We start from the raw sequence: 13,075 nt of genomic DNA, 5'->3' as shown, positions 1-13,075 counted from the left end.
TCAGCTTCAGGAGTCCACTCGAACTTGTCAGATTTCTTCATCAGTCGGTAAAGAGGCAATGCCTTTTCACCGAGGCGAGAGATGAATCGACTCAAGGCGGCCAAACAACCAGTAAGCTTCTGAACGTCATGCACACGCACAGGGCGTTTCATCCGGAGTATGGCTCCAACTTTCTCTAGGTTCGCGTCGATCCCTCGTTCGGAAACAAGGAAACCGAGTAACTTTCCCCCAGGAACTCCGAATGTGCACTTCGACGGATTAAGCTTGATATCATACCTCCTCGGGTTGGCAAAGGTTTCGGCGAGGTCAGTCAGTAGGTCGGAACCTTTACGCGACTTGACCACAATGTCATCCATATATGCTTCCACATTCCGACTGATTTGAGTGAGCAGGCACTTCTGAATCATCCTCATGAACATGGCACTAGCGTTCTTAAGACAAAATGGCATGGTGACATAGCAAAAGCATCCAAACGGGGTGATAAAAGCTGTTTTTACCTTATCGGGTCCATACAGTCGGATCTGATGATACCCAGAATATGCGTCCAGAAAAGACAAACGCTCACACCCCGCAGTCGAGTCGACGATTTGGTCGATGCGGGGGAGAGGAAAGTGATATTTCGGGCAGGCCCGATTGATATGCTTGAAGTCTATACACATACGAAGTGAATCGTCCTTCTTGGGGACCATGACAACATTGGCGAGCCACTCGGAGTGGTAAATCTCTCGGATGAACTCGGCTGCCAGGAGTCGAGCCACTTCCTCGCCAATTGCTTTTCTCTTCTAGACGGTGGACCGTTGAAGATGTTCTTTGACTGGCTTCACTTTTGGGTCGACTCGCGAACGGTGCTCAGCCAGTTCCCTGGGTACACCCGGCATGTCAGAAGGTTTCCATGCAAAGATATCCCAGTTCTCACGGAGGAACTGGATGAGCGCTTCTTCCTATTTGCTGTCGAGTGATGTTGAGATATGAGTAGGAGCAGCATTAGGATCGGTCGGGTGAATATGAATCGGCTTTGTTTCACCGGACGACTAAAATGCAGAATCTGTGGCAGGCTTCTTGGCTTGCAACAAATCACTTGGATCTGCATTTTTCTGGTATTCTTGCATTTCGACTGCTGCCATTTGTGCATCGGCGATTTTTGAGCCCTTCTGGAGGCACTCTTCTGCCTTCTGCCGATTACCAGTGATTGTGATCACTCCTTTGGGACCAGGCATCTTCAATTTGAGGTACACATAACATGGTTGAGCCATAAACCGCGCATAGGCAGGCCCACCCAAAATAGCATGATAAGCACTCTAGAAATCCACTACTTCAAATGTCAACTTTTCCTTACGATAATTCTTGGAATCACCGAAAACCACGTCAAGGGCGATCTGGCCAAGTGATTCGGCTTTCTTTCCAGGGATAACGCCATGGAAACTCATGTTGCTTTTGCTAAGCTTGGACATCGGAATGCCCATCCCCTTCAAGGTTTCAGCATAAAGGATATTGAGGCCGCTACAACCATCCATGAGCACTTTGGTCAGTCGAGTGCCTCCAACAACTGGGTCGACCACCAATGCTTGCCTCCCGGGGGTGGCTACACGCGCTGGGTGATCAGACTGGTCGAACGTGATGGCAGTCTGAGACCACTCAAATAACTGGGTGTTGTCGGAGCAACCATGTTCACTTCTCTGTTGATAACTTTCAGTCGACTTTTGCTCTCAACATCAGCAAAAATCACCAGAGTGGAATTGACGTTGGGAAAACCATCATCGTCTTCTTCCTTGTCCTCATCCTTGTCTGACTCCTTTTCCTTTTCATTGGGTTGTTTCTCTCGGAATTGCTGGATCAGGAGTCGACACTGTCGAGTGGTGTGTTTAGGATAAATTAGATTACCCTCTTCATCCTTCTTGGTGTGAATGTGACACGGCAAATCCAACACATCATTTCCTGCTTGATCTTTTACTTTCTTGGGGATCCAGGGCCCTTTGGGCTTCCCCTTGAACTTTCCTTGAGCCACAACTAAGGCTTCACCAGGAGCTGCTGGCTCGACTTTGCGCTTCTGTTTCCGACCCCCTTCGGTGTCTTGGGCGACTGGCTTGCCCTTTCCGCTGTGGAGTCGATCCTCTTCTTCTCCGTTGGCGTACCGAGTGGCTATTTCCATCATCCGAGTCAGAGACATATCTCCCGTCCGACCGAACTTCAGAACCAGCTCTCGATACTTAACGCCTTCCTTGAAGGCACAAACTGCTTGATGCTGGGACACGTTTTCCACTGTGTGATGCAAAGTGGTCCACCTTTGGATATAATCCCTCAGAGTCTCATTCGGTTTTTGCACACAATGCTGCAATTCTGTCAATCCTGTTGGCCGCTTGCAAGTACCCTCAAAAGTTCTAACAAACACTCGGGCAAGTTCCTCCCAACTGAATATACTGCCAGGAGCTAACTGAGTCAACCATGCTCTGGCCGAACCTTCCAACATCAGAGGAAGATGCTTCATGGCCACTTCATCATTGTGGCCACCAATCTGCACAGCCACTCGGTGATCTTCAAGCCAAGTGTCAGGCTTGGACTCACTAGTGAGCTTGCTGGCTCCAGTCGCCAACCTGAAGTTGGGAGGAATCACCGTGGCTCTGATGGCTTTGCTGAAACACTCTGGACCCAAAACATGAATTCTGCTGCCAGTCGGGTGCTCTCTGTCATGGCCCTCCCTGTGTGCTCTGTTCCTGTCAACCAAACCTTGAACGAGAATAGATCTCGCATCAAAGCCTGGCTCCCTTGGGTCAACTGGTATTCTTCGCTCGCCACTGTGAGGGCGTCTGTCATCATACTGCCGAGGCACATATGATCCACTCCTCGGAGGAGGTGTGGGTACTCGACGACGGTCATCGCGGCCGAGTCGGTGATCATACTGCTCATGGTTTCCTTACTAATCCTGCCGGTGCCCACGTCCCTCACACCGCGAGGGCGATCTTGGGCTATGGGCCGACTAAACTGTATCTGCTATCACAGATCTGCTATGAATCCTATTCCACGACTGAGACACTGCTGTGTTCTGCTCTCCTGCTGCCCGGAGTAAGGCCCGGATCTGCATCAAACCTCTGCCAGCCTCCGACTGGGAGGGCTGAATTGACTCTGCTATACGGGCTGCAGCAGTGAGATTCTGAATCGGGGTGCGGTATACCTGAGGTTGAGGCGGAAAAAGCTGTCGTCGACTGGACTCAGGAATCCGCTGCCGAGCACGCTCGTCGAGTGCATGCTAAAGGTTCTCTAGTCGAGCGCGCTCAGCCAAGTTGGCCAGGCGCGCCTCCTCCAAGGCCCGAGCTTTGGGGGTTTCCCCAACAATGAGCGTGTGGAGTGCATCCATGTTGTGGTGGCGAAGCTCTTCCCTCTGCTGCGAAGAAAGGGGCTCGGGGCGGTATTCTTCGTGAAAGCGTGACGGATCACCGCCACCATCACCGCCGTCGTCGCGACAGAAGCCAGGCAGACTACGCGGTCCGTCGACCATCAAGACTTCAGCCGCTGGATCACTGCTATCGCACTCGGATGCGGTCTCGATGGAGCCAGTCGAACAGGCCGTAGAGATTTTCGTCGGGCTCGATTGCCGCAACTTGTGAGGTGGCAGACTAACGAGCCACCGCGTGTTTCACCCACCGCTGAAGCCGCGACCGACCGGATCGCTTGTGTCGGCGAACAGCGGGGAGCGAGGACACAACGGAAGCCGACCGATACTGGGTCAACGGCTGCCGGAGAAGGATGCCGCAAACGCACGCGCGAAAGTGCGTCGCCCCGCGGACGGGGAGCGTCTCGACGTCGAGAGGAGCTTCCTGAAGCCAGGCGGAGTCGTCGGCAACGAAGAGGAGTGCACCGAGACGGATCTCGCGGCCCTCAACCAATCCTCCGCCGGAAACCATAATGATAGGAATCGAAAAAATCGCAACTTCACCATAAAGTTGCTAAGACACCTGCCCCACGGTGGGTGCCAACTGTCGTGGTTCTAAGACTGACAGTAGAATGGGAGGGTAGGTATGAGGAGGCAAGATCCCAGCTATGGCAAAGTTGTACACGCAGGATTTACGAGTTCAGGCCCTTCACGGTGGAAGTAAAAGCCCTACGTCTCGGTGCCCGGAGGCGGTCGACTGGATTATATGCGTGTGGAGTTACAGGGGTGCGAACCCTTGTGCCTAAGGAGGGGGGTAGCTTCTAGAGTTCGCCAGGCCCCTCCTGCCCTCAGTTACACAGGGTTTAAGGTACATAAAGATGGGGCGTTTCTGGTAACGCCTATAATAAAGCGACATAAATGTCCATTAAGTCTACGGAGTAAGTGTCCGACCGTTGTCACACAAAGTGACTTTAGGTCTTCTGTCCGTCGAGTGATTCCTGTTACGGTCGAGTGAACTTGAATCTTCCGAGTGGAATGCTTCTAGTCGAGTGGATGATGGTATCCCTTGAATGCTTCTGACTTTAGGGTAATGTCCTAGAGGAGGGTGTCTAGGTCAGGCCTATGACCCTACCCTAGGTACATAGCTTCATCAAGACCCACCTGTCGTCGAAGCCCTTCCTTAGCAAGCATTCCCGAAGGAAGGGCCAACTGACCGTGTCATACGACTTGTGGAAATCCAGTTTCAGGAAGACTGCCTTAAGGTGTTTGGAGTGAACCTCGTGGAGAGCTTCGTGGAAAACCAGAACTCCGTCAAGGATGTATCGGCCCTGAATAAATGCCGACTAATCGAGGTGAGTGATCCTGTCGGCAATGGGGGCCACCCTAATGGAGTACCCCTTCGCAAGGATGCGGAAGATGATGTTAATCACCGTAATCGGCCGGAACTGGCGAATATCCGAGGCCCTGGTTACTTTGGGGATGAGGGTAATGATCCCAAAGTTCAGCCTGGTGAGGTCAATGGATCCTACAAAGAACTCTTCAAACAGGGCCATCACCTCTGGTTTGATCACCTCCCAGAAAGTCTGGAAGAACTTTACTGGGAGGCCATCCGGACCGGGGGTCGAGGAAGGGTCCATACCCTTAATTGCCGCCCACACTTCCGCCTCAGAGAACGGGGCCGTAAGGGCCGCGTTGCCCGCAAGGGAGACACAACAGTGGGCCGGCCAAATGTCTTGCGCCAGGGCAAGACCTCCCCGCGGGGTGACAAAGAATAGGTCTCTGTAAAAGCCGTCTACATGGGCCCGGATGTCCTCCGACCTTTGCAGGAGGGTCTTGCCATCACAGAGAAGCGGGATGGAATTACGGCAACGACGACCGTTGGCAATGGCTTGGAAGTAAGCGGTATTGGCATCCCCCTTGAGGACCCAATTCTGCGTGCCTCGCAAGCGCCAGTAGGCCTCCTCATCCGTGTAGATGACCGTGAGCTGGTCTTCTAAGTCGTACCTAAGCATCCACTCCTCAGCAGTGAGACTTGCGGAGTCAGCCTGCATATCAAGGCCCTGGATGGCCTTGAGGAGGGCTTTCTTACGCTCACGAATGTCATGGCCCACATTTCTATAGATAAGAATAGGGCCTTATACCTGGGCAAAATAACTTTTCTATAGATAAGAATAGGGTTGAAAGGATCTTGCACATGAAAAAATATTTCAAAAATATTTCAGATAATGACACGTTTGGAGTTGGTGCCATACTTTTGAAGTTTGATGTAGTCTAATGTGCATCAGTGCCATAGAGAAATAAAGTATAATATTATACATGTTTCTATCCTTTCTGTATTTTCTTCTGTCATTTGTATATTTGGGCACTCGGTAATTTTACAGGTTTAATACTGTACATTTTCTTGATACTTTTAATGTGTTGGATATATTCTGAACGATACTCACGTCTTATCTTATCTTCCTCATTATATTGCGGACGGATTGAAATAACGATACGCTATTGATTTTGACATTATGCAGTTTGACCAACCTATTGATGATGTGTTGTTGACACCTGATTTTGGCAAGATACAGAGTGAAAGGGTTTTCAGCATGAGAAGGTTTCACGTCATCGGGTGGAACAACTTTGATGTTTAGGCTATCGCCATTCGACCTCATCTCAGTGGCCGAAACTGTACTCCGAGTGACAAAATTTAGTATTCTGAGTGCTTTTCGGCCGATTACGCCCACAATATGACCTCAGATGAAGGAGTACTCTAAAGGAATTGTCTTCGTCTCGTCGAGACGATCGATTTTCATATATAAATCATCTCAATCCGAGTCCTTATGCAAAAGTTACAGTCAATATGGTGTGGACCAGCTAGGAATCAAAATATTACGCTGGACATCAGACACATGTTGATGGGTGTCTGGTACAATGCGTGAGCAATTAGCTGTTGAAGCTGACCTCAGATCTAAAGGTATTCAGCATGAAAGTTTTTCGCCTCGTCAAGCCGATCGATTTTCATATATAAATTGTCTCGATCCGAGTTAGTATGCGACCTGGGGAGGCAAGACAAGATCAGGCTATGTTTTCAGTCGGAAATCCGAGTGAAAAAGTTTGCCATCCGAGTGAAAACTTATCGGTCGAGTGAAAGTTTGCTGACCGGATAAACTTATTATTATCCAAGTGGAAATATAGTCATCCGAGTGGAAATATGGTCATCCGAGTGAAATTGTCCTCCAGGTGAAAATATTCCGAGTGAAAAGATTACCATCGGAACGAAAACTTGCCGATCGAGTAAGATATTGCCTTCCGAGTAGAAATATAGTCATCCGAGTGGAAATATAGTCATCTGAGTGAAAGATTGTCTTCCGAGTGAAAAAGTCTAGTCGGACAATCCGAGTGAAAGTCTCTAATATCCGAGTGGATGAGCTCGAATCCGAGTGAAACTAAACATGTGCCCGAAAGTTTATCAAGATGACCTCGGATGAAGAAGTGTTCAATATAGAAGTTGTGCGTATCATCAAGACGGTAAACTTTGATTTTGGAGTCATCATCATCAGAGATAGTATATGGCCTGCAAATTCACTACGAGACTCGGATAATCCAGTCTACTACAAGACCGAGTCCGACTGGAAGGTAAAGATGACCTCAAAAAGTATTCAAGATGGCCTTATTTGAAAAAGTGATCAACATGAGAGTTGTTCGTATCGTCGAGGCGCAGAAGTTTAATTTTGGGCTGTCTTGATCGGAAATCATATGCAAGCTCAGTGGCCCGCACAAGAAGGAAGACAGAGTTTGGGCCAGATTCAGACTGAATCCGAGTTGGAATAGAACTAGGACTCTAGGACGTGAATTGATGTAATTTTTCTTGTAAGGAAAGCCTAGATGAATCCTTTACTTGTACGGGAAGTCCAGCCGCCTCTTATATATGTTGGGGGTGACGGCCGATTGAACAACACACAATCGAACAAATCAATATACTACTTTTCTAGTCTACGTTTTATCTCCCCACCGTTTTCTCTCTCGTTCTTCACTGTTCTTTGTGTTTGAGAGCTGCGAATCCCGAGGCTCTACGGGCGAGCGAATCGACCTAGGGCAGCCCATAGCCGCCGCACTCCCTGACAGGGTCCCTCCCGGGTGTGCGGGGTTTCGGGTCTGCAAAAGCGCTCATCGACTGTCTTGCGTATCGTGCTGTCGGTCGGGTCTCCTTCGACGTGAGCTGCGGTGCATCACCCCCGGCATCGAGGGTACACGTGACGTATTCGTGTGTCAACACACTTTTTGGCGACTCCGCTGGGGACCGAAGATCAATCATCATCATCCACCATGTCCGATCTTCCCAAGCCATCTGACGTAGACGCCGATAACATCATTAAGCCCAGTCTTGATGAGATATCGGCCGATCATCACCAAGTCTATGAGGAGTACAAGAAGGTGCGCGAGGAGAAGGACCCGCAGGAGTTCCTTGCAAAATTCAAGAACGATCGCCAAGGCAACATCACTCCGATTGAAGAAATCAAGTTCCCTCTTCTTCAAACTGAACAGGTTAAACCCTCTGTAAGTACTGCCTTTTCTCCTGAGCAGTGGGCTGAGATTGAAAGTCGTATTGCCGATGGTAACAATCTAGTCTATCAAACTTTCATAGAAAATACTAATGCTCAGAAAAATATATCTCAATCGTCTAGTGGTAATGATGGTGTAGCTGCTAGTGTGCAAAACCCTAATCTGGCTTTACCTATTGCATCGGCGCCTCCCGTGCCGATGGCTTATTATCCTACCCAAACAAATCAGATTATGGCTGCACCCATTAATCCTATTATGAGGATGCCAGGTTCGGTGGCAACGCCGAACCAAACTCTACCTACAGCTACAACCACTCGACCACTACCAAATTATGGGTCGACATACATGCCATAATTCCTACCTACAGCTAGTAACCATACTCTTCCTATGTCACTGCCACAAGCTTCATCATCCACTACAGATGATGGTCTAGCTAATCTTAGGGAGGAGATGGCTAAGATGCTTCGAGAGAATTTTGGAGTTGAGTTACCTCGGAATCGGATTTACCAAAAGCCGTGCCCCGAGTACCTTGATGCCATCCAGTGCCCTCCGGGATATAAGATTCCAGATTTTGTTAAGTTCAATGGAGAGGGCACAAAAATCACATGGGAGCATGTTAGTCAATACTTAGCACAACTAGGTGAAGCAGGCTCACTAAATGAGTTGAAAGTGCGTTTATTTCCTTTATCATTAACTGGTACTGCATTTTCATGGTTTTCTTCTTTACCACATGGTTCCATTCGAGTTTGGTCGCAGCTAGAGCAGAAATTTCATGATCACTTTTATAGCGGCGACAATGAACTCAAGTTGTCACATCTAACATCGGTTAAACAGAAGCATGATGAATCGGTCTCCGATTACGTCAAGAGATTCAGAGAAACAAAAAACCGGTGTTTTAGTTTGGTGATAACCGAGAGAGACTTGGCAGACCTAGTGTTGAGTGGTTTGAGAACTCCCATTAAAGAAAAGCTAGAAGGTTATGAGTTCTTCAATATCAACCAAGTCTTACAAAGGGCTTTGGCTCAGGAAAGCCGAAGCAAAGATCTCAAAGAAGTGCATAGATACAAAGCCGATCGTCCAAAGATGAATATGGTGGAATATGATAGTGATCACTCGGGCGATGAGGGTGATGTTTTTTCTACTGAATTTGTTTGGCCATCTAAGGCCAAACCATTTACTTGCAATGATCTGAAACCGATTCATAAGAATCGTGATGAAGAGATGAAGTTTACTTTATTGCTAAGTGTGATAGAATATTTTATGCTTTGCTGCAGGCTAAGATTATTAGAATATCTCATACTTTACCACCGTTTGAAGAGCTAAAACGGCGTGCTTATTGCAAGTATCATAATTCTTTTTCTCATGCTACTAACGATTGCAATGTTTTTCGACGACAGATACAATCGGCCATTAATGAAGGACGATTGAACTTTTCTGAGATGCAAGTTGATAAACAGCCTTTTCCAATGAATACCATGGATTTGGAGGGGAAGAAGCTACTCATTCGGCCGGAGGTAGCCGAATCTGCTAATAAAGCTAATGTCATTGTTGGTGAGCCCAGGAAAGACAAGGAGGACAACAAGGTCTTGGGGAGACAGGTTGTGCTTGGTAAGCAACCCGATGGCAAGGAAGTGATCAAAATCACCATCAAGAATCCTACACTCGGGGGGCAACTACAAGTGCAAGAAAATGCTCGTGTGAGATTTGTCAAGCCCAAGAGTCCAGAAGTTGGCAAGTGGAAAAGGAATGAAGTTAAAGTACAGTGCAAGCGGATCAAACCAACTTTTGATATGTTGTTGTCCAAATATGCCAATCAGTCGGCTGGTTCCAGCTCTAACCAGCCATCATACTTGAAGCGACCAAGGTCACCATCAGATGATATGTTCAGTCAGTATATGAAACCGAGTGGACCAAAGGCGCTATTTCCAGAAGAGTAGAGGCAAACTGTTTGGGACCGACTTGAATACTCATATAATGGTCGACTGAACATCGGTAACTATCGGTCGGCTGGTCAAAACATGCGACCGGATGGAAATTATCCGAGTGTAAGAATGCACCCAGGTGGAAGCTATCCGAGTGAAAAAAATGTGGCCAAGTAGATTCCATCCGACTGAATTCCATCCGAGTGGATTCCATCCGAGTGAATTCCATCCGAGTGACATCCATCCGAGTGGATTCCATCAGAGTAAAAAGGTGCGCCCGAGTGGAAATTCATGCATCTGGAAAGTCGAAAAGAATGGCGTGTTAAATCACCAAGTGTTGTAGCAGTTGAGTCGGGAAAAGGCAAGGAGAAAATGGATGCCGACTCACTTATCTTGGGCACTGAAACATTCGCCATACAGCAGCTGATTGTGCACAGTAATCCGACTGAGCCGATACTTGCTATCGCGCCAAAGCACTCGGCTAATGACCATGAAGCAAGCACCAGCCAAGTAAAAACGAGAGATCCTAAATACACTCAGCCAAAGTGGTGTCCTCCAGGGCTAACAAAGACACAAAAAAGGAAACTACAGAGGTTAAGGAGTCAAGAGATGGCAGAACAAGAGGCCGAGAAGCAAAGGGATAAGTTGTTCAATGACACTTGGCCTATGGTACCTACAAAACAAGTGTGGAGGCCCAAACAAATACAAGATGCAGTGGCTTCTACACCTATCACAGCAGCACCTACACTACCAAAAGAGGACGACGCAATCATTGCATCGTCTATGTTACCTATTGCTTCCTCTTCACTCGGACAAATTTAAGAACCGGTGGATGCACTCGAGGAAGAGGCTGATATGTTGGACTATGAGTCTACGCCGGTTCATGAAGGTATGGATATCAATATGGTGTATTACTTACCTGCTGAGTTTCGTGCTGTAGATGAGGAAGGGGAGGTGGCTCAGCTGGATTTTGGCCCTAAAAACGCAATATTCGAGAAGCCAAAAGAACCAGTAACGCATCTGAAACCATTATATCTCAGAGGTCATATCAATGGGTCGCCGCTCACTCGGATGCTTGTTGATGGTGGTGATGTGGTAAATCTTATGCCCTATTCGGTCTTCAAGAAATTGGGTTTGCCTGATGAAGAATTGATCAAGACCAATATGTGCTCAATGGATTTGAAGGCAAAGAGAAAACTGAAGCCAAAGGTGTAATGTATGTGGAGCTTACAGTCGGAAGCAAAACTTTGGCTACTGCATTCTTTGTCGCTAAGGTGCAAGGTAACTACAACGTCATACTAGGCCGTGATTGGGTTCATGCAAACCAGTGCGTACCATCCACTATGCACCAGTTTTTGATTCAGTGGGTTGATGATGAAGTGGAAGTCATTCATGCAGATAACTCGGCCTGTGTTGCTTTGGCCGATGCATCGGTGGATTGGCAACATCCCAATGCTACTTGCTTGACGGGACGTGACTTATCAAAGTTTGATTTTCTCAGCGCGACCAAGAATGGTTTTGTGCCCGTCTCTTTAAAGCCGACTGAATGCAATCGGCTCCAAGGTATGATATGTTTAAATGGATTCTAGCTCCGAGTGGTTACAAAAACGTCTTGTAAAATATCGGTCCAGCGAGAACGATATGTATGAGTCTATAGAGGAGTTGGATGACATGGATAAACTTGGACAAGGTTTTACATCGGCCGATCCATTAGAGGAGGTAGATATTGGAGATGGTTCAGTCACTCGACCGACGTTTGTAAACAAAAATTTGAAAGCTGATTGTAAAGCTAAGTTAATCGAGCTATTGAAGAATATGTTTGTTGCTTTGCGTGGGAATATCATGAGATGCCAGGTTTAAGCCGAGAGCTAGTGGAGCATCGGTTACCTATAAAGGCCGGTTTTAGACCTTATAAACAGTCTGCCAGAAAGTTTAATCCGAAAACATATGACCGGATCAAGGAAGAGATTGGTCGACTGCTTGAAGCTAATTTCATCCGACCTTGCAGATATGCCGAGTGGATTTCTAACATTGTCCCAGTGGAGAAGAAAGGATCTGGCAAGTTGAGGGTGTGCATTGACTTCAGAGATTTGAATAGGGCTACACCCAAAGATGAGTATCCCATGCCAATAGCCGATATGCTTATTAATGATGCTTCTGGACATAAGGTTATTAGCTTTCTAGATGGTAATGTCGGATACAATCAAATTTTTATGGCCGAAGAGGACATGTACAAAACGGCTTTCCGATGTCCTGGTTTCCTTGGTTTATTCGAGTGGACAGTGATGACATTCGGATTAAAAATGCTGGAGCCACGTATCAAAGGGCTATGAATTTAATTTTTCATGATTTACTCGTGTCATACTTGAAGTTTATATTGATGATATTGTTGTCAAATCGGATGCTTTTGAGTCTCACTTGGCCGATTTGCGTTTAGCTTTTGAAAGAATGAAAAAGTATGGACTGAAGATAAATCCTTTAAAGTGTCATTCGGCGTATCAGCTGGCAAGTTTTTGAGTTTCATTATTCATGAAGATGGCATAGAGATTGATCCCAAAAAAATAGAGGCCATACAGAAAGTGGAGGCTCCAACATGCAAGAGGGATATGCAAAAGTTCCTTGGAAAGGTCAATTATTTGAGAAGGTTCATAGCTAATCTGTCAGGGAAAGTTGTTACATTTACTCCTATCCTTCGGTTGAAGAATGATGTTGATTTCACTTGGGGGGCAAAACAGCAAGAAGCATTTGATATGATCAAGAATTATTTGTGCACTCATCCGGTGATGAAAGCACCCAAGCATAGGGAACCCTTCAGGCTTTACATTGCAGCAGAGGAAGGAGTTATTGGTATTGTTTTGACTCAAGAAACCAAGGGAAAAGAGCATGCTATTACATATTTGAGCAGACGCTTATTGGACGCCGAGACAAGGTCTACATTTATTGAGAAACTATGTCTATGCTTATATTATGCTTGCACAAAATTGAGACATTATTTAGTGTCGAGTGCTTGTATAGTAGCTTGTCAAACCGATGTCATTAAATACATGTTGCATAGGCCAATTCTTAGTGGTACAATTGGCAAGTGGGCTTATGCTTTGATTGAATATGATTTGGCTTATGAATCTCTAAAATCCATGAAAGGCCAAATTGTTGCTAATTTCATTGTTGAACATCGGATTAATGACAAGCATGATGTTGATATGAACCTTGTTTCATTAGTACCATGGAGATTATACTT

Source organism: Aegilops tauschii, chromosome 6 (genome assembly GCF_002575655.3).
Source record: "Aegilops tauschii subsp. strangulata cultivar AL8/78 chromosome 6, Aet v6.0, whole genome shotgun sequence".
NCBI lineage: Eukaryota > Viridiplantae > Streptophyta > Magnoliopsida > Poales > Poaceae > Aegilops > Aegilops tauschii.
The sequence above is the reverse complement of the archived record's forward strand: the minus strand, read 5'-3'. Positions refer to the sequence as shown.